A 23,665-nucleotide genomic window follows, 5' to 3' on the forward strand; every position below is an offset into this window, starting at 1 on the left:
TCCAAGAATGTTCCTGGCTCTGCTGCTTAACTAGCTGAATGACCTTATGCATGTGACTTCACCACTCTGTGCCTCAGTTTCCTCTTAAGTAAAATGGGGTTAATATCAATATACTGGATGACCCGAAGGGGAAATCATGATGCTATATACACAGACTCCTTCTGAGAAAAGTAGTACAACCGGTCTTTTCCCAATGTGGCTGCCACGGCTTGTGCAGCATGCTTTGCTGGTGGTCCAATTTTACTCGCTTGGAGGCAGAAGACAGGATGAGGTCTGGGACACAAGCTGGAAGCAACCACACAATGGAGGTCTTGGCTGGGCCAGAGCTGAAGTTAGATTTGTCTGGCATGAGGAGTATGGGTCACTCCTCTCCCCAGGCATATGGTCCTCTCAGGAGCTGTTTCTGCTGAAGAATCTCTTGGGAAAGAAGCCTTGAGCAGCATTCCCATTTGGGATTCAGAAATTGATAAGTAAGTCTGAGAGCCTTCCAGGCTATAGAAGGGGAGGCTGGGGTCCCTGAGACAGCATTTAACATCAATGAAGGAGGCCCTAAACTCAACCATGGGGAGGGGAGGTGTCCCAGTGAGCAAGGCTGCATTTGCGAGGTGGGAAGGACTTGATCAGTGATCTTTATGGTTGACTCTTTAGCTTCCCTTCAAGCCGACTGCAGTCATCCCATTGCCCTTGCCAGAGACTGGTTTAAGAATAGGCATACGTGAAATTCCGGCCAAGGAGACATAAAGGGAATTCTACAGGGCACTTTGGGGAAGTTTCCATGCTTCTAAGAAGCAGACACGGGAAGAGCGTCCTTTTCTTCCTTTGGATGTTATTGCATCTAGTGAAGGCGCCTTGTTACCACAAAGGGAGCCAACTGGGAGACAAAGCCAATATCTTGAGGACAGCAAAGCAGAGACATAAAGACAACCTGGGTCCTTGACACCTTGAGCCGCTCATTGTACAACACCTGGAACCCACTACTTCTGGAATTCCCATTAGTGAGATAATTTATTTCCTTACATATTTGAATCTGGGTTTTCTGTTACTTGTGGCTAAAGCATCCTAACCAACAGAGCATGGGCCTGGAATTCCTACATTACCTGGTGGGAGCTTACAGCTAATAAAATATCGGTATTAAGATGATGTAACTGGTATCTTCACAGGCTGGTAACACCAGGACAATGGGGCCATTCATGCTTCTATACATGCCAGGTGTGACTCTTACTTGACAACCCGGCTGAGCTAGGAATATTGTATCCTCTGCTTTTTTCCCTTTAATTAAAGGAAATCTGACTCTGAGTCCCTAATCCTGTTCAGTGGGCAGATAATCTGTCATTCTGGGAGCTCAACCTTCTGAAAGATTGTGCCTAACTGGCCAAAAGTATAGAGGCGTCCCACCCACTCATCAGCCAACAGCCCACACTGAGTTTTCCTCTGATGCTTCAGGTCTCTTCCAGTTTGGTTGATTTTGCTGTTTCTGAGTCATACTTGGGGCCCAGGAATCTTGGTGAGGCTGGAAACCCAATGCCTAAGCCTTAATGTCCTCTGAGATCTGACCCTTACCCAGGACCCTGCAATGCCTTCTGTTCAGGTCCAAGGAAACATCAGGCCCAAAATGGAGTCACTCGTGCTAAGCCCCACATCAGCAAACCAAGACTTAATTGCAGTTTCAGCCTCTCCCAGGAGTGGAATTTTAAACCAATCAGTCTGGAATGTCCTGGTCCACACCAGTAATCTGCCTGATAAGACCCCTGCCTTCCCCTAAGGGAAGGTGACCTTGTCTGAAACAATCTACTCTTTGTTTTTATAACTTCCTCTGTTCGGCCCCCTTCTGCCAATAAAAACTTTCCATTCTGTACAGCTCCTGGAGCTCCCTTCTCTTTGCTAGACGGGATACTGCCCAATTTGTGAATCGTTTAATAGAGCCAATTAGACCTTCAAATTTACTCAGTTGATTTGTTTTTTAACAGTTCTCATAATCAGCGCTGTTTTCTGTCTTTTCTGTCTTCCTGGTCTCTGAGCACTCTCCTTTCTCTTTCCTGGCCCTTCAAAGCCCTCCTCCACCTTTTTCCTCAGGGCATCTGCATCAGCTCCTTCATGAGCCAGACTTTTACCACAGACAGGAAGATCTGTGAGCTTCAAGCTGCTTCTGCTTTCTGTCCTGCAAGAATTCCTAAGGCAAGAAAAACAAAAAGCCTGACTGACAGCGCCTGCTTGGAAAGAGAAGGCAATGGAAAAATACAGCGAATGAATTAATCCCCAAATTATCTTGTCACAGGTACCTCACAGGTGACAGGAGAGAACTCAGGCCAATAGGAAGGCTGGCTTCATGCTGAGTGGCAGCCAGACAACCAATGAGAGTGAGGCAAAGAGAAGGAAGGTGGGTCCTGAGCACCCCTGGGAAACTTTCCGGTCACTTGTGAAACCTGCCTCACAGCCTGGGATTGAGAGCCTGGGGACCCCGCTGTCGCTTTCCTATCTCAAGTTCCTGGGTGTTCTCAAAAATACGTTTCCATTCCTATAAGCATTCTGTCTGTCTGTCTTGTGGTCACACGTGGGTGCACTATAAATAGCAGCCTCACCAGGAGGTGGGAAGGATGAAACGGGGTGATGTGCCTGAAAGGTCTTTGAGTCATTCAGCATGCAGGGAGGTGCTGGCATCCTGCCCAGGGCTGTTCCCCAGCCTCCTCTGCAGAGCTCACCCTTCCGGTCAGCTTGTGTCTGCCACAGCCCTCCAGGTGGCACCGGAAGTCCTGAGCTCTGGACTTGCCTCAGAGATAAACAAGAGCTGCAGAAGCATATGCCGCTGGGATTTAGATAGTACCTTCCCACCCACAGGGGAAAGGACCTTTGAGATCATTAGGGCCAACTCCCTAATTTCGCAGGGAAGGGTTCTGAGGCCCAGAGAGGCCAGGGCACCTGGCTAAGGTCCTGAAGTTATAAGCGGATAGAATCAGGGTGTGGGCTCTTTGGCCCCAGCCATCCCTGATCACCCTGCTCTCCCTGTCCTGGTTCTGCCTCTTGACCCTGATTGTCCCCTCCAGTGCTTTGGAATGACTGACCTGTGCTATCTTGGAGCTGCCTTTGCGGCCAGCACACCTTGCTGCTGAAGGCTCTCTCCCGGCTGTTGGGCTGTGGGATGATTAACTCAAGGACGAGGAAGGCGTGGCGAGCCCACAGGCTGCAGGTCGGGGCTGGGCTCTTGCTCATCTCCGTTATCCTCAGAGCATCTTTAGAAAGAAATGGGATTGCGGGTTACTCAGAAGACAGCGCTGGGTGTTTCCCAGTCTGCAGGTATCCTCTGGGCATGCTTGTTTGTGACTTTCTGACCTGAAGCATTTCAGGCTGGAGATGACCTTCAGTCGAATGACCTCGCCATGGGGCAAGCAGGTCTGGGGTTTTTTGCCTCCCATTTTCTCCATGAGTCTAACAAACCCCTCAGGGCTTTTGGATGCAGGCAGCCTATGCCCACACTGTGAGGAACAGCAGTGTGCTGGATTGGCACGCTTGGGCAAAGCCCATACCCTCTATCAAATGGGGACAATACTCACTTTGGAGGATGGTTGTGAGGATTAAATAAGGTAATGGAATGTAAAGTGTTTAGCCCAGTGTCACACACACGGTAAGCACTCAACAAATGTTTACTGTTATTGCTATTATGATTATTTTCATCGTGTCACTCAGCTAGGCTCCTTACTGCTGCCTGCCTCAACTTTCTGCCTGGTCTGAGAGATCTGTCGGTCCTCTTCCTCCACCCTCTACTTCCCAATCTCATCAAATAGATTTCTTATCACTTACTCCCCAGCATGGACTCCCCTCCCCTCCCCGATACCCCTCAGACACAGACACAGACACACACACGCACACACACACAGACACAACCTGTGCCCCAGCTCTGCACATTGCCTCCTGCAAAATCTGGTTGTCAAGATGCTGAGAGTGTTAACAGAAGTTGTCTTTGGGTGGGTGAAATTGTAGGTGGGTTTTTAAAAGATTTTCTTTCTGTGCTTGTCTGTATTTTCTGATTTGTTTGTCATGGGTATGTATTGCATTTGTGCCAAAAAAACATTATTTTTAATTTTTATAAAATCTACTCACTACCTCTCGGAAAACTTCCCTGAAGGGTCCTGCTGCATTCTGAGCACTCCTTTTAACTTCCCGCCCCCTCAGCATCTTTCTTCTCTGTGCCTTGTACTACATCTGCATTCACTTGTGAGTTGCTCTGGAGATGCTCTTACAGGGGCTCAGCATCCCTGAGCAGGCATTAGGTGCCTTGAGGGTAGAGGCTGTACCATCTTGCCTGTAGAAACAGCTCGATTGTTTCTTAGCTGACTTCAGCTCTCCACCCTTTTCTCTGCACCACGGACCCCAGGTGACTGAGAGAAGTCAAGAGTGCTTGGTTAGAGCAGGGCTTGGTTTTCCCCAGCTGAACTTCCCATTGTCCCCATTTTACAATCCCTAACCCAGGGCTAGCAGCAGGGCGCAGATTCTGGGACCCCGATAGATACACAGGGCAGCTTTCAGCAGCGATTGGTTGTGTCTTGGGGCGGTATCTTAACCTGGGCGTGAATTTAACTTAGATCTTGCAAAATCTCCAGACAGCTACTTGTGTGACACAGCAGAGTGGGTCTCAGGTACCATGGCCACAGGCAGGAGAGAGTCAGGGGGGCACGGTATATGGAAGTGCTGGGAGCGTCATACTAAAGGGGAGCAGTCTGGGAAGTCTTCAGAAAGGAGGTCAGTCTAGGAGGACCTGAAAGGATAGGTGAAGAGATGGAGGGACCCAGGTAGGGAGAAGGCAGCGTGCTGGGCGAGGTACAGAGGAGAGAGGGCAGGAGGGCGAGAGGTTAGGAGCTGGCTGATGGGGCTGTGGATATAGCAGTAAAGACTAGTGGTTAAGATCAAGCTCTGGAGTCAACAGACCTGTGTTTGAGTCATTAACTAACTATGTGATTTGGGAAAGTTACTTACCCTCCACAGGCCTGAGTTTTCTTATCTGTGTAATCCAGCTAATGGTCGTTCCTTAGTATTAGCATTTTTATGAGGAGTTAATGAATTAATGCTTATAAAATACATTTTAAACAGCCAATAAATCCTAGCCAAGGTTACTGCTATTATTGTATTATAATTATTATTATAAACCCATACTTGGCATTTGTTTTCCAGAAGAATCTCATTGCACCTCCATTCGGGCCCTTCTTTCTCCTGCATTTGCTCACCTGTGTTCATGCATCCATCACATAATACTAGTAGTACATAATACCCATATATTATATGTAATAATAATATAAGAATAGCTAACATTTAAATTGCATATTCTATGTGCCAAGCATTGTACTAAGTACTTTACATGTATGAAACTCACTTAATCCTCCCAATAATGCTATGAAGTAGGTACTAGTATCATCCACATTTTATCAAGGATGAAATTGAGATACAGAGAAGTTAAACAGCTTGCCCACGGTCACACAACTAGTAAGTGACAAAACTAGAATTTTTGGTTCCAAGAATCAGGTTCAGAACCCAGGTTCCTAACTACTTGGCTATTGAACACCCTTGCTATTTTCAAAGACTCTGGGAAAAATGGAAGGACAAAAATGTAAATTAAACCCTGATCCCACCCGCAGGGAGAGAGTAACCAGGAGGCGTGATAAGACACAGTAAGATCGTACCCACCCAAGGCAGTGTGATCACAGCTGCCTGGAGGCCTAGCTGGAGCCCATGTAGGCCTCTTGGCATGCCTGGGTTGTCACTTGTGATCAGCTTGGGTCATCAGATGAATTCCCTGTTGTAGGCTCTCTAAAAAGACCCCAGTAACGGAGTGCATTGCTGATACCTTGTAGCCACAGTTGGTGCCCCCTGCCCCATGGAAGGCTGGAGGATAGAATGTGTTGGGTGGGTATAAACCCACCCACAACTGACTGAAAATATAACTCAAAGTACAGAGCCGATAGAGCGCGGGTGGGGTCATTTTCTCGCTGGGTCTTTGGGTCAGTCACTGGCTGGCCACCTATTTTTTAGTTCTGTGTTCTGTACTGGATATTACACAGAAAGCATGTTTTGTCTTTTTTTTTTCCCTCTTGAGCACCCTTCTAAAATCCCTAGGATTATTCCTCGTGGCCCTTCCCAGCTTCAAAAGGCTGATGCTTAGTATAAACGTTTACAATGTGGGTGCAAAAAGGATCCCAGATAGTGGTCTCCTGAAGCTGACTCATACCAGCTTGTAAGAACCAATTGTTAAATTTTCCAAGCCAATTGTTAAACACAGCCATTATCAAAGACTGAATTATAGAAACTTACAATTAAATAAATTATATTAAAAACAAAGGTAATAAATATTCAAAACTCATACTTCATAATTCCTTCCCCACACGGTATGCTATTGCATACCCAACTCCGCACTCAGCAGCGTGACATGGGCAGCTTGAAAGTGGCTATGGGGGTAGTATTTACACGACAGGAAGCAGCCAACACTACAAAGCAGCGCCCTCCTCGCCAAGCCCGTCGTCAACATTTCTCTGCACACCCTCCTTAGAGATAATCAAATCTTGTGATTCTCACCGTGTTTCAGCCAAGGGCATCCGCTGGGTGTGCCCGGTTGCCACCTGGAGGAGGAGGAGGTGAGAGCCGTGGGGCTCTGCCCCAAGCTAGGCCAGCAATAGGGTTGGTTGTTTTCAATATGAACTTATGTGTAAGATTTTGTTTGAGTAAAGTTCTTTTCACAGTTAAAAACAATTGCAAATGACTAATCCAGTCTAATCTTCTTATCTTACAGTAGGAAACGGAATTTTTTACCCTTCAGATGCAGAACAGTAAAGTGACTGACCTGGTCCACTGCCTGATATGAAGGAGCTGACACTATGGCCCCCACAGGAGGAGAGAGACTCCTGCAGACACTGGCTGGGGGCTTCCCTGGGCCCCGAGCCTCAGAGACCCTCTCCTTGCTCCTCTCAGATAGGTGGTCCTCCCCAGAGCTGCCCGCACTTGCCGCTTTGCCTGGAGAGGCAGTGGACTCCCAACCACACCTTATACGTGCTTTTCTCCATAATAGAAACCCCCCCTGATACCAGGATGACTGGGTGCTTTTCTGAGCCCATCTTCCCAACCGACGTGAGGCCAAGTTGAAAACCTTACCCTCACAGACAGGATTTTAAACTTGCTCTCGACTGTTGGTTGAGGAAATCTGCTTAACGTCTTATGAAACAGACAAAACAAAACAGCCATTTTATTTTTTATCTAGCAAAGGCAGAACTGGATGTCAGTGCCTGCTGGAGGGCAGGTGGACGTGGCGGTGGTCGGGGGTGTGGTTGATAGGGAAGAGCAGAAGGGTGGCAAAGTGGGGAGAGAAGAGGATATGGGAGCGAAAAGATAAAAGGAAACATTTAAAAGAATCACTTTTAGGGGTAAGAAAATTTAGCTACAGGTGTCAAGGAGCATACAATTTCCTGAGACTTTATCAAGTCTTACCAATTGCTTCCTTCTAGCAAAACCTGATCTCCTGTGTTATCGGTTAGCTTTATAAGTCAACCCAGTTACCCAGTGCCCTGTGAGCCCATGAACGTGTTGCACAAACATATCTTTGTGGTAACACCACAATGAAGAACTCTGTCATAAATGTTATATTAGTCTGTAGGGCTGCCATCACAAAATATCACAAGCTGGGGGACTTAACAGAAATTTATTTTCTCACAGTTCTGGAGGCTGGAAGTCCAAGATGAAGGCATGGGCAGGTTTGGTTTCTTCTGAGGCCTCTCTCCTTGTCTTGCAGGTGACCGCCTTCTCCCTGTGTGCTCACGGGGTCTTTCCTGTGAGTGCACATGTCTGGTGTCTGTGTGTTCAAATGTCCTTTTCTTACAAGGACACCGGTCAGACTGAATGAGGGCCCATCCTAATGGCCTCATTTTAACTTAATCACCTCTTTAAACACATCTCCAGGGGCCAGCCCGGTGGCACAGCGATTAAGTTCGCATGTTCTACTTCGGCGGCCCGGGGTTCACCGGTTCAGATCCTGGGTGCAGACATGGCACTGCTTGGCAAGCCATGCTGTAGCAGGCGTCCCATGTATAGAGTAGAGGAAGATGGGCATGGATCTTAGCTCAGGGCCAGTCTTCCTTAGCAAAAAGAAGAGGATTGGCAGTAGATGTTAGCTCAGGGCTAATCTTCCTCAAAAAAAAAAAAAAATCTCCAAATATCGTTACATTTTGAGGTCACTCAGATGTCTGAGAAAATTCATACATTGAAGTTAGGACTTCTACATATGACTTTTGGGGGATACAATTCAGCACATAAATATTTAGGGACCATTTATCCTACACTACATGAATAGGACCTTGGCCACATACTGGGATATTAACAGGGCCCCGTCATTGATCCTGAGAGGTTTTATCATGTGCACAAACTGACTGCCATGCCTCAGGCTGAGAGCTCATCATGTGATGTGCCTTTAAAAACAACCTCACATTGGCTTAAAGAATTTTGAATTTTGAATTTTTATCTCTTCTTCAATTTGCCTTTTTCTTCTGTTTTTCCAAGAATTTATTTTCACAGTTGGGACATCCTTAAAGGATTTTCAATGTGAGTGGAGCTACTGATGACATGCAGGCTGAGCATGGCTGAAAGTAGGAGAGGAGAGATCATCGGTCAAGGGAGAGCAGGCAGGCGAATGTCAAACTGTCCCCATCTAGACCGTGGACTGAGTCCTTCCTCTTGGGCTGCGTCACCGTCCTTCCTTCTTTCCTGAATCCAGTAGTGCTTGTCAGGCATCTGAAATGGCTGGGCAACTGCAAATACGCAGGTGACTGATGTTATCAAGTCCCTGCCTTTATGAGTTTATAGTTCAACTGTGTTAACTATTAAAGAAAACGACTGAAATAAACACAATCCTGCCTTACCAGCAGAGAGGATCCTAAAGGGATCATGACCAGCAAGTCTCTTGTCTTCCTTCCTGTCTTCCCATACACACACATTCAAATGAATCCGAAATACAAGTTTTAGGTGTCCATCTAATGACACCTGCCCCAACCACTTGATGTTAAGAACCGAGGTGTGTTCTCCACAGCCCCAAGTGTCCTTTGCATGAAGTGGATACTCAGTATATACTCACTGATTTGACCTGAATCTCCAAGAGGAAAGATAGTTTAACCAAAACCACTACAATACTCAGAAATGTCGTCGCTGTCAGAGAGCGGCAGGAGGAGAGGTTTGATTACTTGAGGAAAAAAAGCCCAGTGGCTGTGGGAAAGTTGTCACCCTCCTTACCTCAAGGACATCAGGGGTCTGTGCTCTTCTTCAAGTAATGAGTTGGAGAAAAGGGGCTAGCGGAGAGTTCCACCTGAATTTCCTGCCACCATTTCAAGCTGTGGACTTGAAGAGCCTATGACTTTGGTTAATTGCCCTGTGGTCTGCTCTCTATAAATAGCAGCTTCTTCGTGGGTAACCCAGGGCTGCCTCTGAAATTGCCAGACTTGGAAATTACATCAACCCAGTTCAATAGGTACTTATCGTGTAGCTCAAGAGAAGGGTGCTCTCAAACAGCTTAGATGACAAGTAGGGAAGAACCCAGGAGTCTGGAGAGGTAGCTTAGAAGAAGGTTGGCCTTTGTGTTTTGAAGATTTCTCTCTAAGATCTAAGCACTGGACCCCAAAACAAAGGATAAGTAGAACCCAGGTGCTAGGTGGGAAAATATAGGTCTAGAAAAGTGGAATCCTTCTCATTCCACACTGGTGATTGATTTGGTGATTAGTCTAATCCAAATGTGGACTTGTGTTCCCTGGGCCGGTGACAGTTGTGGGTAGAGGCATATGACCCTGTAAGAAATGAAAATCGGGTGCAGGAATGAGGGAAGGGGAGAAGGGGGAAGGTTTCTGGGAGAGGCTAAAACTGATAAAATGTTCCTCAATCATTGTTATGTTTCAGATAACAGATACCACTTGAACATTAAGCAGAAAAAGATTTAATTTAGGAAATGAAGGGCTTAAAAATTCATGGATGGGCTAGTAGAGCAGGTCCTAGGCTACGCCTCCAGCAGCAACCAGCGGAACACAGCAGAAATGTCAGCTGGGGTGGCTGCTACTTGTGTCACAAGCAAGAAGCTGGGGGAATCAGGAAGCCACCACAGTAAGTGTGGCTCCAGAACTACACCACTTTACCTACGTCCGGGGATCAGGAAACCACCTCCAGGGCCAGATCGTACCCACTTGATCTGCCTGGGCAAAAATGGAGGCTCTACTTCCTGCTTCTCTGCACTCAGGAAGCCAGTGACAGGGCACTGGGGCTTCTGCTGGTAGTGCAGCAAAAGCTCAGCGCCTGCATGACCACGTTTGCCAGGAAACAGCAGATGAAGCAGACCACAGCCTCTTAGATTTCAAGAGGGTGTGTCCGATGTGCACTCTTCCACAGGGGAGCAGCTCTGTTAGGACAACACTCCTGCCTCCCTCCGTCCCTTCACACACTCCTTCCCTGGGTGGGGGAGTGACACATCTGACTGGTAAGTTTGGAAGAAGAGCCTTTGCGTGCACGGGCCAGTCCTCTCCTCTTCTCTTTCTTTTGGGAGTCAGTTGCCCACAGGGAGCATGTTTTCTGCTCTGCAATTCCAGGGACGAGCTTCCCCTGCCGGGGAGGAATATGGTTTTCCCGAGTTGCCTGTGACTGGCTGTGTAGATTGGCCTAAGATTGGAGTTCAGTGTTAGGAAGCTCACGTGCCTACAGTTACACTTGCTAATATCAGACTTAGCAGAAATAAAGGTAATGTTTTGACCTCTGTATGCCAGCATTTTCTTTTCTTTCCTTTCCTTCTTCTTGTTTCTCTGTTGATTCAGGAATCGGGTGAGGAAACTAGGGCTGGAGAAAGGGGCTCAAACTCCTCTTGTGCTCTGGGCTGACACCAGGCACGTGGGCTGTCACGGTGCCTCCTGTTCATGACCATCAGCACTTTTCAAAGCGTTTCACACCTGCGTCTCATGTGACTCTCTCAACAACCTGTTCACAAAGGCAGCACAGGATCTACTGGCTGAGGAGCTAAGGCTGCGACTCTTAGCGCTTCCAGCCTTTTTCATATCATGATACACATAGGAAATTGAAAAAAGTAACATGTATATTAAAAATATATCTATAAAATATGTATACATGCATAATTATACACATATACATACATACATATAATATCTTTCTATCATCTATCTATGTATCTATCTACTCTATCATCTATCTCACTATGGAAAAAGGCTGAGGCTGCTGGTGCCAGAGATGAAGAGCCCAGAGATTCTGGCTGGCCAGGCCGTGCCCAGCTACTCCAAGCACTGAGAAGGTCAATCTCTCAGCATACCTGTAACCCATTCTCTGCCCATGAGTTGGGAAGTTCTAGCTAGTTCAAGGCCATAAATTAATACATAGAAGTTTGAACCCAGATCCCGAGTCCAAACTGAAAGAATCTCAAACATACGGGGGAAGCATCTGTTACCCTCATACGTCCTCACTAAGGCTTACTGGGTCAGAGATGTCTTCTCACCTGGCCTGTGTCTGGTGGACCAACACCTACCCAGAGATGCAGTCTGCCTCCTGTCAAGTCTCCTTTCTGAACCAGAGCAGGTTTTCTAACTACCTTCTGGAGAGCGGAGATCAGGGGAGTCTGCATGAAGGTCCCCTGATCTGGGAGGGCCTTCCCAGTCTGGTCTAGCACCCCTCCATGGGGAGGGCAGTACCTGTTAGACAACCAAGGCACTTCCCTGCTTGCGAATACAGGCACAGCCCTCCTCTCCGATGCGATCAGGACAGCAGATGGTCCATTAATTAAAAATATTGTTCAAAGTGGTAACCATGAGAAACATACCTTAAACATCTTATTTTAACTGAAAGCCTATACAGGTTATGTTCAGGCGCCATTTTTTTAGGGTAGGATCAAGGCATTTTCTTGGAGCAGGCTTCTATCAATCGGAGTCCTGCTTTCTCCCTCTTGTGTTAGCCCACAATCACACAATCACTTATTTTACATATGTTTATTGCATTCCTACTATGTGCCAGACATATTCTAAGTGCTGGGGATACAGCAGTGACCAACACAAAGTCTCTGCATTCATGGAGTTTACATTCTATTGGAATCTCCTATAAATTTCAGTTTGGCTTTCTTTAAGATAGAGCGAGAACTTAAAGACACAGGCAATCTGAGTCCAGAATTATCTTAAGATGTTTGTGATTTTTTCCCCCAATCTTTTCCACGTCTTTCCCATGCCAATTCAATAGCAATTTTTTTGTGTGACTTGTCCTTATCAGTTTTCCTAGGAAGAAGAACCCTTTTTACACTCACATTTCATTGCTTTTCACAATAATTAAATTACATAGTCAGAATTGCAAGTACAATGGGCAGAAATGGGTTTGGGAACAAACAGCACTGACCCCTGGTGAGTACTCGGCTCAGTTTGTGGGAGCAGAATTACCTGAGAGCGTCTCTACCCCTTGAGGATCTGGGATGCCGTGGGCATCAGAGGGTTTTACAGAGGAATCAGAGCATCCGGTAACCTGGCGACGTGGGTAGGTACAGGTCAGTGTTAAAAGCTTCTGCCACATTGATCACCTATCTTCTCCAGACCAAATGCATATTGGACTTTGAGAGTGGCTCATGTCATTCTTTTTTTTGAAGGGCTCAAGTACTTCTTTACAAAGGTGGGGGAAACAAGCAGTTCTACTTTTTAAAAGAAATTTTTTTAGGGGCCGGCCCGGTGGCGCAGCGGTTAAGTTCGCACGTTCCGCTTCTCGGCGGCCCGGGGTTCGCTGGTTCGGATCCCGGGTGCGGACATGGCACTGCTTGGCAGCCATGCTGTGGTAGGCACCCCACGTATAAACTAGAGGAAGATGGGCACGGATGTTAGCTCAGAGCCAGGCTTCCTCAGCAAAAAAAAAAAAAGAGGAGGACTGGCAGTAGTTAGCTGAGGGCTAATCTTCCTCCAAAAAAAAAAAAATAATAATAATAAAAAAAAAAATTTTTTTTAAAGGCAGTAGACATGAAATGAAGTTTTTGTTGCTGTTGTTTTCTGGTGAGGAAGATTGGCCCTGAGCTAACATCTGTTTGCCAAACTTCTTTTTTTTTTCCTCCCCAAAGCTCCCCAGTACATAGGTGTATACCTTCGTTGTACGTCTTTCTAGTTCTTCTGTGTGGGATGCTGCCTCAGCATGGCTTTATGAGCGGTGCTAGGTCCACAACCAGGATCCAAACTGGCAAACCTCAGGCCACTGAAACGGAGTATGTGAACTTAACCACTCAGCCATGGGGCCGGCCCCAGTAGTACTTTTGTTTAGCTAGGTTTTGTTTTTTATAAAATTCATAAAGGGGAATATATTTGTGTGTGTCATCTTGTGCGTGATATCTCATGTGAACGTTGTCCTTTTCTCCACACTCCTCCCTTATGGATGTCCCGTCAGGTGACACAACCACTACCTCAGGCACATGCCACTTCCTCCCCCAGGATAAGGCAGCGCCAGCACCCATGCTTCTTGTGACCTGCAAATCCCATCCCTCGGGCCCCAACTGGGTCTCAGTGCATTTTCCCTTAGCTCAAGTCTGCAGGCTCTGCAGGGGAAGCAGTAAACTCTAGTACATGATGAGGGCAAAGGAGGAGCAGCAGGGGAAGCCTGGCCTCTTTCCATCTGAGGCAAATGTAAATCACCACCCCAAAATGCAGATTTCTTCAGAAAGCATCACAATCTGGGCTTCTTTACTTTTCATGAAAAAATGCATATTTCTCTTATTATTGTGACTAGGCCCCTATTTTCCTGGCCTAGATTTCATGACAGAGTCCCTTCTATGAACTGAAAATGCCCCCCACTCCGAACTATTCAGGACAAATGGTACTATGTTCAAATAGGGTACCTCTGATGTCCAAGTTTCTCCCCATAGCAGAGGTGGAGTATTCCGTCCATCCTCTCCAGTAAAACAGCCGCTCTGGGAGGGCCAGCTCCCTCCCATCTGTGAAGGGATGGGAAGAGAATGGGTGCCTATATAACCTGACAACAGCGCACCCAAAAGAGCCAGCCATGTTAGAAACAAACAGGCAATAATAATGCTAAAAAGCCAACGATAAAGATTGTTCAGTGTCCCACAATGCTCCTAAGGCGACAGAGAGATGACAGAGATCATGTAATCCAACCTGCTTAAGTTACAAATACGGAAACCGAGACAGGGGGGTGAAATGACTTGCAGAAGGCAGAGCCGGCCCGAGGCAAAGCTGGGCTAAGGAGTCTCTGACATTTCGTCATTTGTTGCATCTACTATACCAGCTGTTCTAAAAGTGTGGTGCATAGACCCCCAAAGACCCCTGCGACACTTCTAAGGTGCTCATGAAATTAAAACGATGTTCATAATAATACTATGATTTTTTTGCCTTTTGCACGGGGTCGATATTTGTCCTAAAGGTGCAAAAAGCAGTGGTGGGTAAGATGCCTAGCATCTGAGCATGCATCAAGGAGGGCCCCAAGCCGCGCCAGCCGCCATTGCCACACTTGCAGTAAAAACGAATGCCTGTTTCATTTAAGAATGTCCCGATGAAGCAGTAAAAATGAGTAATCTTATTAAATATTGACAGTTTTCAAAACAGTCTGTAAAACAAATTGGGGAATATGCAGTACTTTGACTGGCTTCTGAAGCATGATGCTTAGTTCTAGGAAAAGTACTCAGGCCATAGAGCCATGAGCTGAACCAGCCATTTTTCCATGAAACTTTTCTTTTTTTTTTGCTTGAAATACCAAATGACAAAGAATGCTTTTTTAGACCGGGTATTTGGCAGACATTTTCTCAAAATGAACAAAGGGAGCTTGTCACTTCAAGGAAAACAACTGATAGTATTTGCTGCCAATGATAAAATTTGAGTTTCCAAGTGAAACTAGAGTTTCGGAAAACTTGGCTCTGCTGTTGTGGAGGTTGAGTTTCCCAGTACGTAAGGACTTTTCTAATGAGAACGACAATGATATTCACGAATGTGATTTTGTTTTGACATTGTATAGTGAAATGTGTCAACATTTGGAATATCTGCATAACTCAGTAAACCAGTGTTTTCCAATGACCCATGCACGGTATTACAAAATCGTATATGGGTAAAAGACCCAGTCAAAGGGCACAAGAAACCAATGGATTTTAATGCAGCAGAACACAAAAAGTTCACTGATATGCTTTCACATTCCATACGGCAATTAACCTTTAAAAAACTTGTTATGTTTCGGTACAGTATCAAAAAGAATATCCACAATTATCTAAAAAGGCTATTAAACACTCTTTTCCCAGCTACATATCTGTGTAAAGCTGGATTTTCTTCATATACTTCAACCAAAACAATATATTGAGCACATTGGCTGCAGAAGCAACTATGAGAATCCAGCCACTTTCTATTAATCCAGACATTTAAAAAAATCTGCAAAAATCGATACAATGTTATAAACCAATGTTACCTCAATAAAAATAAATAAACAAATAAATATCCTGCTTTAAAACATTTGCAAAAATGTAAAACAATGTCACTCTTCTAACATTTTTTGTTTTGAAAGGTATGGGGTTTTTTAAAAATGAAAATGTGTTATTTATTTTAACATGTAATGGGTTTATTATTGCTGTTTTCATTCCTTTATTTATTTTTTGCTTAGGAAGATCGCCTTGAGCTAACATCTGTGCCAGTTTTTCTCTACTTTTTTGCATGTGGGCTGCCACCTTAGCGCGGTTGCCACTGAGTGGGGTAGGTCCACACCCAGGAACCAAACCCAGGCCGCCAAAGCAGAGTGTGCTGAACTTAACCACTAGGCCATGGGGCCAGCCTCTATTATTGTTATATTTTAATTAATTAATAAATATTTTAGATTTTCTAATAGACATAACCTACACAAATTTTGAGAATGTAAAGGGGTCCTGAGCCTAAAAAGTTTGAGAACCCCTACATCACACCATTCTGCCTTCCAGAAAGTGGACTGCAGGAGACACTTCTTTCCCCTTTACCCAAATAAGCCAAAAACATTACTGCTCTGTCTTTAAACCCAACCTGCCCTCTTCCTCCAGAACTGTTAAGAAAACTGCAAAAGAACTGCAGACTGCTGAAATCACAGGACCCAAGACAAGGAGAGGAGGCAAAAGAAGCAAACAGAGGAGTTTCTCCAGAGCCGGGCAAGGCTGACCACGGACCACCTCCCCTCCGGCAGCCTGGCCGGAGTTGCCGATTTCTTTTTGCCATGTGGCCTGACCCATCCCCTCACGCCGACTCCCCACGTCTCAGCAGTCCCCCGACCCCTTCCTGGGACGCTAGTGTTCTCCAGGACCTCAACTCGTAAAGGGACTTCTTCAAGCTTGGGGCTGACCCCCACCTACAGACCCCTACCCCTGGCCTCCGCTCTGGGGTTGCTGGAAAGGATGCTTTCAGACTGTGCCTCCACCAGCCCCCAGCTCTCAGGCTTAGGGCTGAGATGAAAAGGGAAGGCTCCTGTTTCTGCGCTGAAAAAGAAATGTAAATCTCTCGCAGGCCACGTGCCAGAAGCTGCCAGGAGGCCATTTCCCTGTTAGTAAACAGGGCTGCCTGGGCCATCTTTCTCTTCTTTAATAACCTGTGGGGCACCTATTGATTGCACATGCTGGTCCCTCATAAATTAGAACAGAGATGCCTTCCGGTTGCTCTGGAGCCGCGTGGATGGAGAAATTGGCTCACTAATACTTCATGCTCACAGAGCACAGCGTATCGCACCACATAAACATGAAGAATATGTATCATCGGGCGCTGAGAACGCACGGGAAACAACTCTGTCAGCTGTGGAGGCTTCTAGGCACGCTGCAGATTTTAATTAGGCAGCTTCTCCCACCCATACTGGAGGCCGACAGAAATGCTGATTGCGTGCCTCCTGCTGCAGAGGCTCTCCTTTCAGATGGGCGGGAGCACAAGCTCTGGTGGGTAGGAGATGGGCCTGCTCCCATCTCTACTCCCTCACCAGGATGAGAGCCAGCAAGTAGGAAAGGAATGTTCATAGGAAAGGAATGTTCATCTCTTGAGCTATGGCGGAGAGAGCACCGAGTGAGAGTCAAAAGAATCAAATTAAAACACTTTTTAAACTCATCCTTCAGCTACTTACAGCTGTGTGATCTTGGGCAGGCCCCTTCATCTCTCTGAATCTCAGCATCTCATCTGGACGGTGGAGAAAGTGATAATACCTAGGTGGTTGTAAGGTCTGAGGAAAATAAGGCCTGCCTGGTGCATCCTGTACGCTACAGTAATACTTGCTGAAAACTGAATTCAAATCCGTTAAAGACATGACAGTAGGTACAAGTCTGAAACTATTTCTTTCTCCCACCTCCAAACTCTGGCACCAGGAACTCTCACCACTACCGCTAGCCAACACCTTGCTCTTTAAGCAAGAAGTGAGGCCACAGCTTGATAAATTGGAATGTTACTCTCACCCCTCTGTCTTCCTGTGCCCCTCCTGACTTCGCTTCTGAATTTAAAATTCATTTCAGAGGGAACCTCTCTAAGGTGAATAGTAAACGCAGATGAACACACCAGCATAGCTTACTTAACATTCTACTGAAAAAGCCTGGCCCCACCTGCCCACATTTGGCAGAACCTTCAGAGTTTCTCTAACTTTAAGCAGACCCCGGGCAACTGGGTCCACTTATGCTTTCCTGGAGTAAGTGGCACTTTCCTCACGGTTCCACCATGGTCCCTTTTGCCATTGCTAATTAAAATAGACCAGAAGGATAGTGTGTATCGCCACATTTTCCTACCCGTTCCCCTGGTCCTGGGAAAGATATCTGATTATCTGCTGCTCTGGGATGAAGAGTGTAGTGGGTTGAATGGTGGCCCCCAAAAGATATGTCCGTATCCCAGAACCTGGGAATGTGACCTTCCTTGGAAAAAGGGTCTTTGTAGATGTAATGAAGTGAAAGATCTTGAGATGAGATCATCCTGGATTATCTGATTGGGCCCTAAATCCAACACAAAATGGGCCTATAAGACACAAAAGGAGGGTCCGGCCCGGTAGTGCAGCAGTTAAGTTCGCACGTTCTGCTGCAGCGGCCCGGGGTTCACCGGTTCAGATCCTGGGTATGGACCTATGCACCGCTTGGCAAGCCATGCTGTGGCAGACATCCCACATATAAAGTAGAGGAAGGTGGGCACAGATGTTAGCTCAGGGCCAGTCTTCCTCAGCAAAAAGAGGAGGATTGGCAGCAGATGTTAGCTCAGGGCTAATCTTCCTCAAAAAAAAAAAAAAAAAAAAGACAAAAGGGGAAAATAGAGATAGAGGCGAGGTCCGTGTGAAGACTGAAGCTGAGTGAGGCAGCCACAAGCCAAGGGAGTCCAGGGCCTCCAGAAGCTGGAAGAGGCAAGGAAGGACCATCCACTGGAGCCTGGGGAGGGAGTGTGGCCTGGAAGACACTTTGCTTTCAGACATCGAGAACTGAGGGAATACATTTTGGAGGTTCTAAGCCAGTCAGTTTGTGGTATTTTGTTACAGCAGCCACAGGAAACTAACACAAGTGTGCTCCCCGAGCACGGAGCCCCGCTCCGGTTCTTCCACACGAGAAGTTTTCTCCTTACAGGAGAGGATTTGCCTGAGCAGCAGCCTCAGCCAGCCCGGCCAGCAACCAACCCTCAGGGAATCCAAACATGCAGATGGGGCTGTGTCTGAGGCTCTGCAGTGGAGAAAGCATCCTGGGGTGCTTTCAGCATCCATTGGCAGGCAAGGCACAGGAGAAATGGCCTGAATTTTGGTATTAGAGAGACCTTGGTTTAAAACTCAACTTCCCTATCGGCTCTGTGACTCCAGACAAACTACTTGCCCTCTCTGTGCTTCCAGTTCCTCAACTATAAAATGAGGATAATAAGACCTACCTTGTAGGTAGGGACAGATTCAGGATCGGACGTTTGCATAACTTTAGGGATCCTTTTAAAGAAAAAGAATACAAAGTTTCAAATCCAAAATTAGGAGTGTGGCCTTGAAAAGGCCTTGTGCAAGTGAGGGAAGAGGGCATAATTTAAGCCACCTCTGTCCACAGGGTGCTTTGAGGATTGTGGGTAAAGACGTGAAGCCCTAGGCAGGGCCTGGCTCCTAGTGGGTGCTCAGTGAGAGGTGAAGCCGTCTGGATGAAGAATCCTACACCCGAGTGCCCACTGAAAGGTGTGTAGAGATGTTTTTGACACACACAAAAATGGCTGGTAGGTTACGTTCCAAGGCAGGCTGCCAGTTATTGTCTTGATATCCATTTTCCCCTCCTTTTCTGCAACAGAAAACAGACTTTTCTGGGGATGGCCATGTGCTCAGCTAAAAACTAGCTTCCCGAGCACCTCTTGCAGCTAAGTGTGGCCATGAGACTAAGTTCTGGCCAAAAAATATAAACAAAGGGCCGGCCCCGTGGCCGAGGGGTTAGGTTTGCGCACTCCGCTGCAGGCGGCCCAGTGTTTCCTTGGCTCGAATCCTGGGCGCGGACATGGCACTGCTCATCAAACCACGCTGAGGCAGCGTCCCACATGCCACAACTAGAAGGACCCACAACTAATAATACACAACTATGTACCGGGGGGCTTTGGGGGGAAAAAAGAAATAATAAAAAAATCTTAAAAAAACCCACAAGAATATAAATAAAGAGGTGTCAGAGACTTCTACAGGGTCCCTCCAAAATTCACATGTTGATGTCCCAAACCCAGTATCTCAGAATATAATCTCATTTGGAAATAGGGTCCTTTCAAAGGTAGTTAGTTAAGATAAGGTCATTAGGGTGGGCCTTAATCCAGCATGAATGGTGTCTGTAATAAAAAGGGGAAGTCTGGACACAAACACACACACACAGAGAAGATCAAGGCAGAGAGTGCGGTGGGTGATGTTTGTACAAGCTAAAGGACATCAGAGATGGCCAGCACATTACCAGAAGCAAGGGGAGAGGCAGGAACAGTCCTCAGAAGGAACCAACCCTGCTGACAACTTGATTTCAGGTTTGTAGCCTGAAAAATCAAGATAATAAATAAATTTCTTTTGTGTAAGCCATGCACTTTGTGGTACTTGATCACAGCAGCCCTAGCAAACGAATGCAGAGACATGAGCTCTTCTTTACCACTCTTCCATTCTAGCTAGGTCCAGCTAGGAACCTGGGACCCTAAAACCCACACTAGCCCTGGACTGCCTACCTTTGGGCTTATTTTCCTGAAAAATAAGTAAACTTGAAGTTTTCTGGTTGTTATTGTTTTGTTTGTTTTTTGAAACATGTTACTGAACATAATCCTGATACAGAGTTTTGATAGTTATTCTCTGGAGAGAGGACTAGGATTGGGGCATCCGTGGTAGATGAATTTTAGCTTTATCTATTATGTTTCAATTTTGATATCAAGACTGCATTCTTGGGGCTGGCCCCGTGGCTGAGTGGTTAAGTTCACCCGCTCCGCTACAGGCGGCCCAATGTTTCGTTGGTTCGAATCCTGGGCGCGGACATGGCACTGCTCATCAAACCACGCTGAGGCAGCGTCCCACATGCCACAACTAGAAGGACCCACAACGAAGAATATACAACTATGTACCAGGGGACTTTGGGGAGAAAAAGGAAAAAAAAAGTCTTAAAAAAAAAAAAGAATGCATTCTTTTGCAATTAAAAATAAATATTTTATGGGGCTGGCCCCGTGGCCGAGTGGTTAAGTTCACCTGCTCTGCTTTGGTGGCCCGGGGTTTGCAGGTTTGGATCCTGGGTGCGGACATGGCATGGCTCATCAAGCCATGCTGTGGTAGCATCCCACATAGAAGAACTAGAATGACCTAAGACTAGGATATTCAGCTATGTACTGAGGCCTTGGGGAGAAAAAAAGAAGAGGAAGATTGGCAACAGATGGTAGCTCAGGGCCAATCTTAAAAAAAAAAAGTTGCAGTCTATTTGGACTTCTTTCTATCAATATGGTGGACTCAATACTCTAACGTATTTTCTCACCATAAAATCTGAATATACTGGATAAAATATTATAAATATTTACCTTCCTTGGTCCAAGATCTGTCTCACCTCTCCTACATGATCATTAAAGTCCAAGGCTTTAATTCCACATCTGCCTGCGGGACGCTCCCACATCACTAACTCAGCTCCACTCTGTGCCATCCTTAGCCAGGGGCTCCCTCTGGGCCTACTTCAGTCGCCTGGTGACCTAACCGCTGAGGCGAGCCTCCCAGCCGGTGGGCCTCCTCCGCCAGGTCGGGGGCGGAGGCGCGTCCCAGCGCCCAGAATCTGTGTTAGAGTCAGATTCAACAGGGCCTAGCCTTGCGCGTTCCTTCGAGTCCAGCCCAGTAGCTTCCTGGTGACTGTTTGAGGAAGCGTTTCGCCCCGGCAGAGCACCAGGCAGGCCCACTCCCTTTAAGCATGCGCCACCCCTGTACCCATATTCTCCACCTGCTGCTTCCCTCGGCCCCCTGCTCATGACCCTGTAGGCCGCCCTGGGGCGCACGCTCCCCTGGCCTCCTCTGCTGAAAAGTTCAGGCCCTCCTGGTCCTCCCAGGGCCCTGGGCCTCCTCCTGACCTGGGCTGGAGTCCTCCAGGGGTCAGTGGGAGCAGGTCGGAGGCAGGGCTTCCGAGCTGGAGGGAACTCGGGGTTGCAAGGGCGCAGCGGAGGGCCGGCGCGCTGCGTTCTGGGGTTGCCGAGGGGCCTGCGCGCGGGGCGCCCCATCAGCGCGGGGGCAGGAGGAGGCAGGCGGCCCGCAGCGGAGCAGGGGCGCGGGGCCGGCTGTCCCCACACGGACACTGCTCCAACCACAGCGACACGTTTCGGAGGGGGCGGTATCTATCTGGTGGAAGATCTCTGAGGTGAGAGGGCGGCAGGGGGTCTGAGCGCCACCACTTCCTCTGCTTTGCTGAGCGTACCCTTATCAAGCCACCCCTCCTGGTTCTGCCCCTTAAAGAAGCAGACTGAGGTGAAATCTGGCCACCCACTTGCCTGGGAGTCAGTCATGACTGGTGAGTTTCCAGCGCCCTGAGCGCTGAGCATGGCCTTGTGTGAGGAGCCGCTTGGCGCCGCTTCGCAGAAACCGAGCAACGTTTTACGTTACTACAGCACTTAGGAGTCCGAGAGCCCTGGGTTCACCTCCCCGCTCCTCCGTTTATCAGCTGTGTGAAACAGCAGGCGACATGGTCAACATCTCTGTGCCTCACCTTCCCCGTATGTGAGATGAGAATAATCCCGCCTACTTGATGAGGGAGTTGTGTATTAAATGAGATTATATATATAATACGTGCTTATAAATATATGCGCACACACATACTGCGGAAGCAGGACAGGAGAGAGTAATATGACATGTCTCAATTGTTCTTAAACTCTTATTGATTGTTAATGTCCCTCCTTTCGTGTCAGCAGGGTAGGGCATTGTCTTCAGTCTACACAAATGGCTCTTCTTTCCCACCAGGGTCTCAGTAGATACCTGCCTGTGATATTTCAGGGGTCAGTAATCCTGCCTGTGCCCTCCACCATAGCTGTCTATGACAACAGCTACAGTTGGTTGAAAGTCTGCTCATAGAGACAAAGACCCTTTCCGTTCTCAGGCCCTGTTGTCAAGCGAGTGCAGTAGACGTAGAAAAGGAAGATAGCTGACTGGCAAAGGGAGCAGTGGAGAGCCATTGAAGATGTTGAAGCAAGAGTGTCACCGAAACAATCAAATATAGGCATAAGAGGACTAACACTTTTTGAGGATGGCAGCCTGTTGATTACTCAGAAGTGTTTGCAGTTAGGGCTGACCAACCATGGCGCTCCTAGCCTTTGGTTGTGAACGCCTTGTTTTTGTCTACCCACCATCCCTCCCCCATCCTCAGTACCAAGTGGTTCTTTGGTAACCACCCATCTTCCACTCCCTAGTCATGTAGTTTGGGTGGGGAGGACCTCACACCTCCTCACTTCTGGCTCCAGTGGGGCTGTATGACCCAGGCGTGGCAAACCTCAGTCACAGTGATTGGTTGAGGAGTGAGTCCTTTGTCCAGAGAGGGTCAGTGAGAGTCAGCATTGGGACTTTTGCTGAAAGAAGCACTCTTTTTCCACTGAAGTTGCTAAGCTGAGAAGACATGAGCCAAAGCCAATAGTGGAAGCATGGGCAGAGTCTGCCTGAAAATAAAGAACAGAGAGAAAAGCAGGTCTGAGAGGTGGAGATACATAGATTTCTTGTTGCCCTTGCTGAGCACCTGGAACTAGCCATTCCTGAAGATAAGCTTTAAATTACATGAGCTAACATGTTACCTTTTTAGAGACAGCTTGCACTGGGTTTCTGTTAATAGCAACCAAAGGGGTTCTGACTAATTTATCTTTCTATTTATTTTGATGAAAAAAATTTGCAATTTTTACATTGTGGCATAAAAACAGAACTCTGACATGTTTGACAACATACTTTTGACAGTTCTATCTATTTCTGACAAGGACATGCAGGGAAGTTGTGGGAACACATCCTCTGTGTCCGTCCCCCTTCTTTCTAAGTACGCTTTTATTCAGAACTACATAAATGTATGGGAACGATCTTATGATGACGACAATCAGAACTGCACTCCGAGAAGATTACAGCAGTCAGGGGTACCATTAGTGCAGGGAGAGACGACAGGCAAAAAGACTGCTCGGGAGGCCGGTGTAATAATTCACATGAGGAGTAGGGCCCATCTGCACGAGGTGGGAGCCACAGAAATGGGACGGAGAGACCTGCCAGAGATGGGATT

The 23,665-nt window shown here is 47.1% G+C and overlaps 3 long non-coding RNA genes across 4 annotated transcripts in view; 2 read left to right on the plus strand and 1 right to left on the minus strand.

Annotated features, from left to right (window-relative positions):
• LOC106782545 (uncharacterized) overlaps positions 1-23,665 on the plus strand; it is a 107,615-nt gene that overhangs the window by 20,488 nt on the left and 63,462 nt on the right. The window lies entirely within an intron of this gene.
• LOC106782515 (uncharacterized) lies at positions 984-21,791 on the minus strand. Of its 2 annotated transcripts, none has more exons than XR_002803490.2 (3): positions 21,498-21,791; positions 3,060-3,227; positions 984-2,170 (listed from the first exon to the last, which is right to left on the minus strand). It is a non-coding gene; the product is annotated as an uncharacterized lncRNA (long non-coding RNA). The 2 variants fall into 2 exon arrangements; XR_011432039.1 differs by lacking the exon at positions 21,498-21,791 and adding an exon at positions 9,256-9,372 and having other exon boundaries at positions 987-2,170.
• LOC111770312 (uncharacterized) lies at positions 10,192-18,110 on the plus strand. The gene is made up of 2 exons (XR_002803488.2): positions 10,192-10,483; positions 16,028-18,110. It is a non-coding gene; the product is annotated as an uncharacterized lncRNA (long non-coding RNA).

The sequence above is a fragment of the Equus caballus genome, chromosome 24 (assembly GCF_041296265.1).
Source record: "Equus caballus isolate H_3958 breed thoroughbred chromosome 24, TB-T2T, whole genome shotgun sequence".
In the NCBI taxonomy this organism is placed as follows: domain Eukaryota; kingdom Metazoa; phylum Chordata; class Mammalia; order Perissodactyla; family Equidae; genus Equus; species Equus caballus.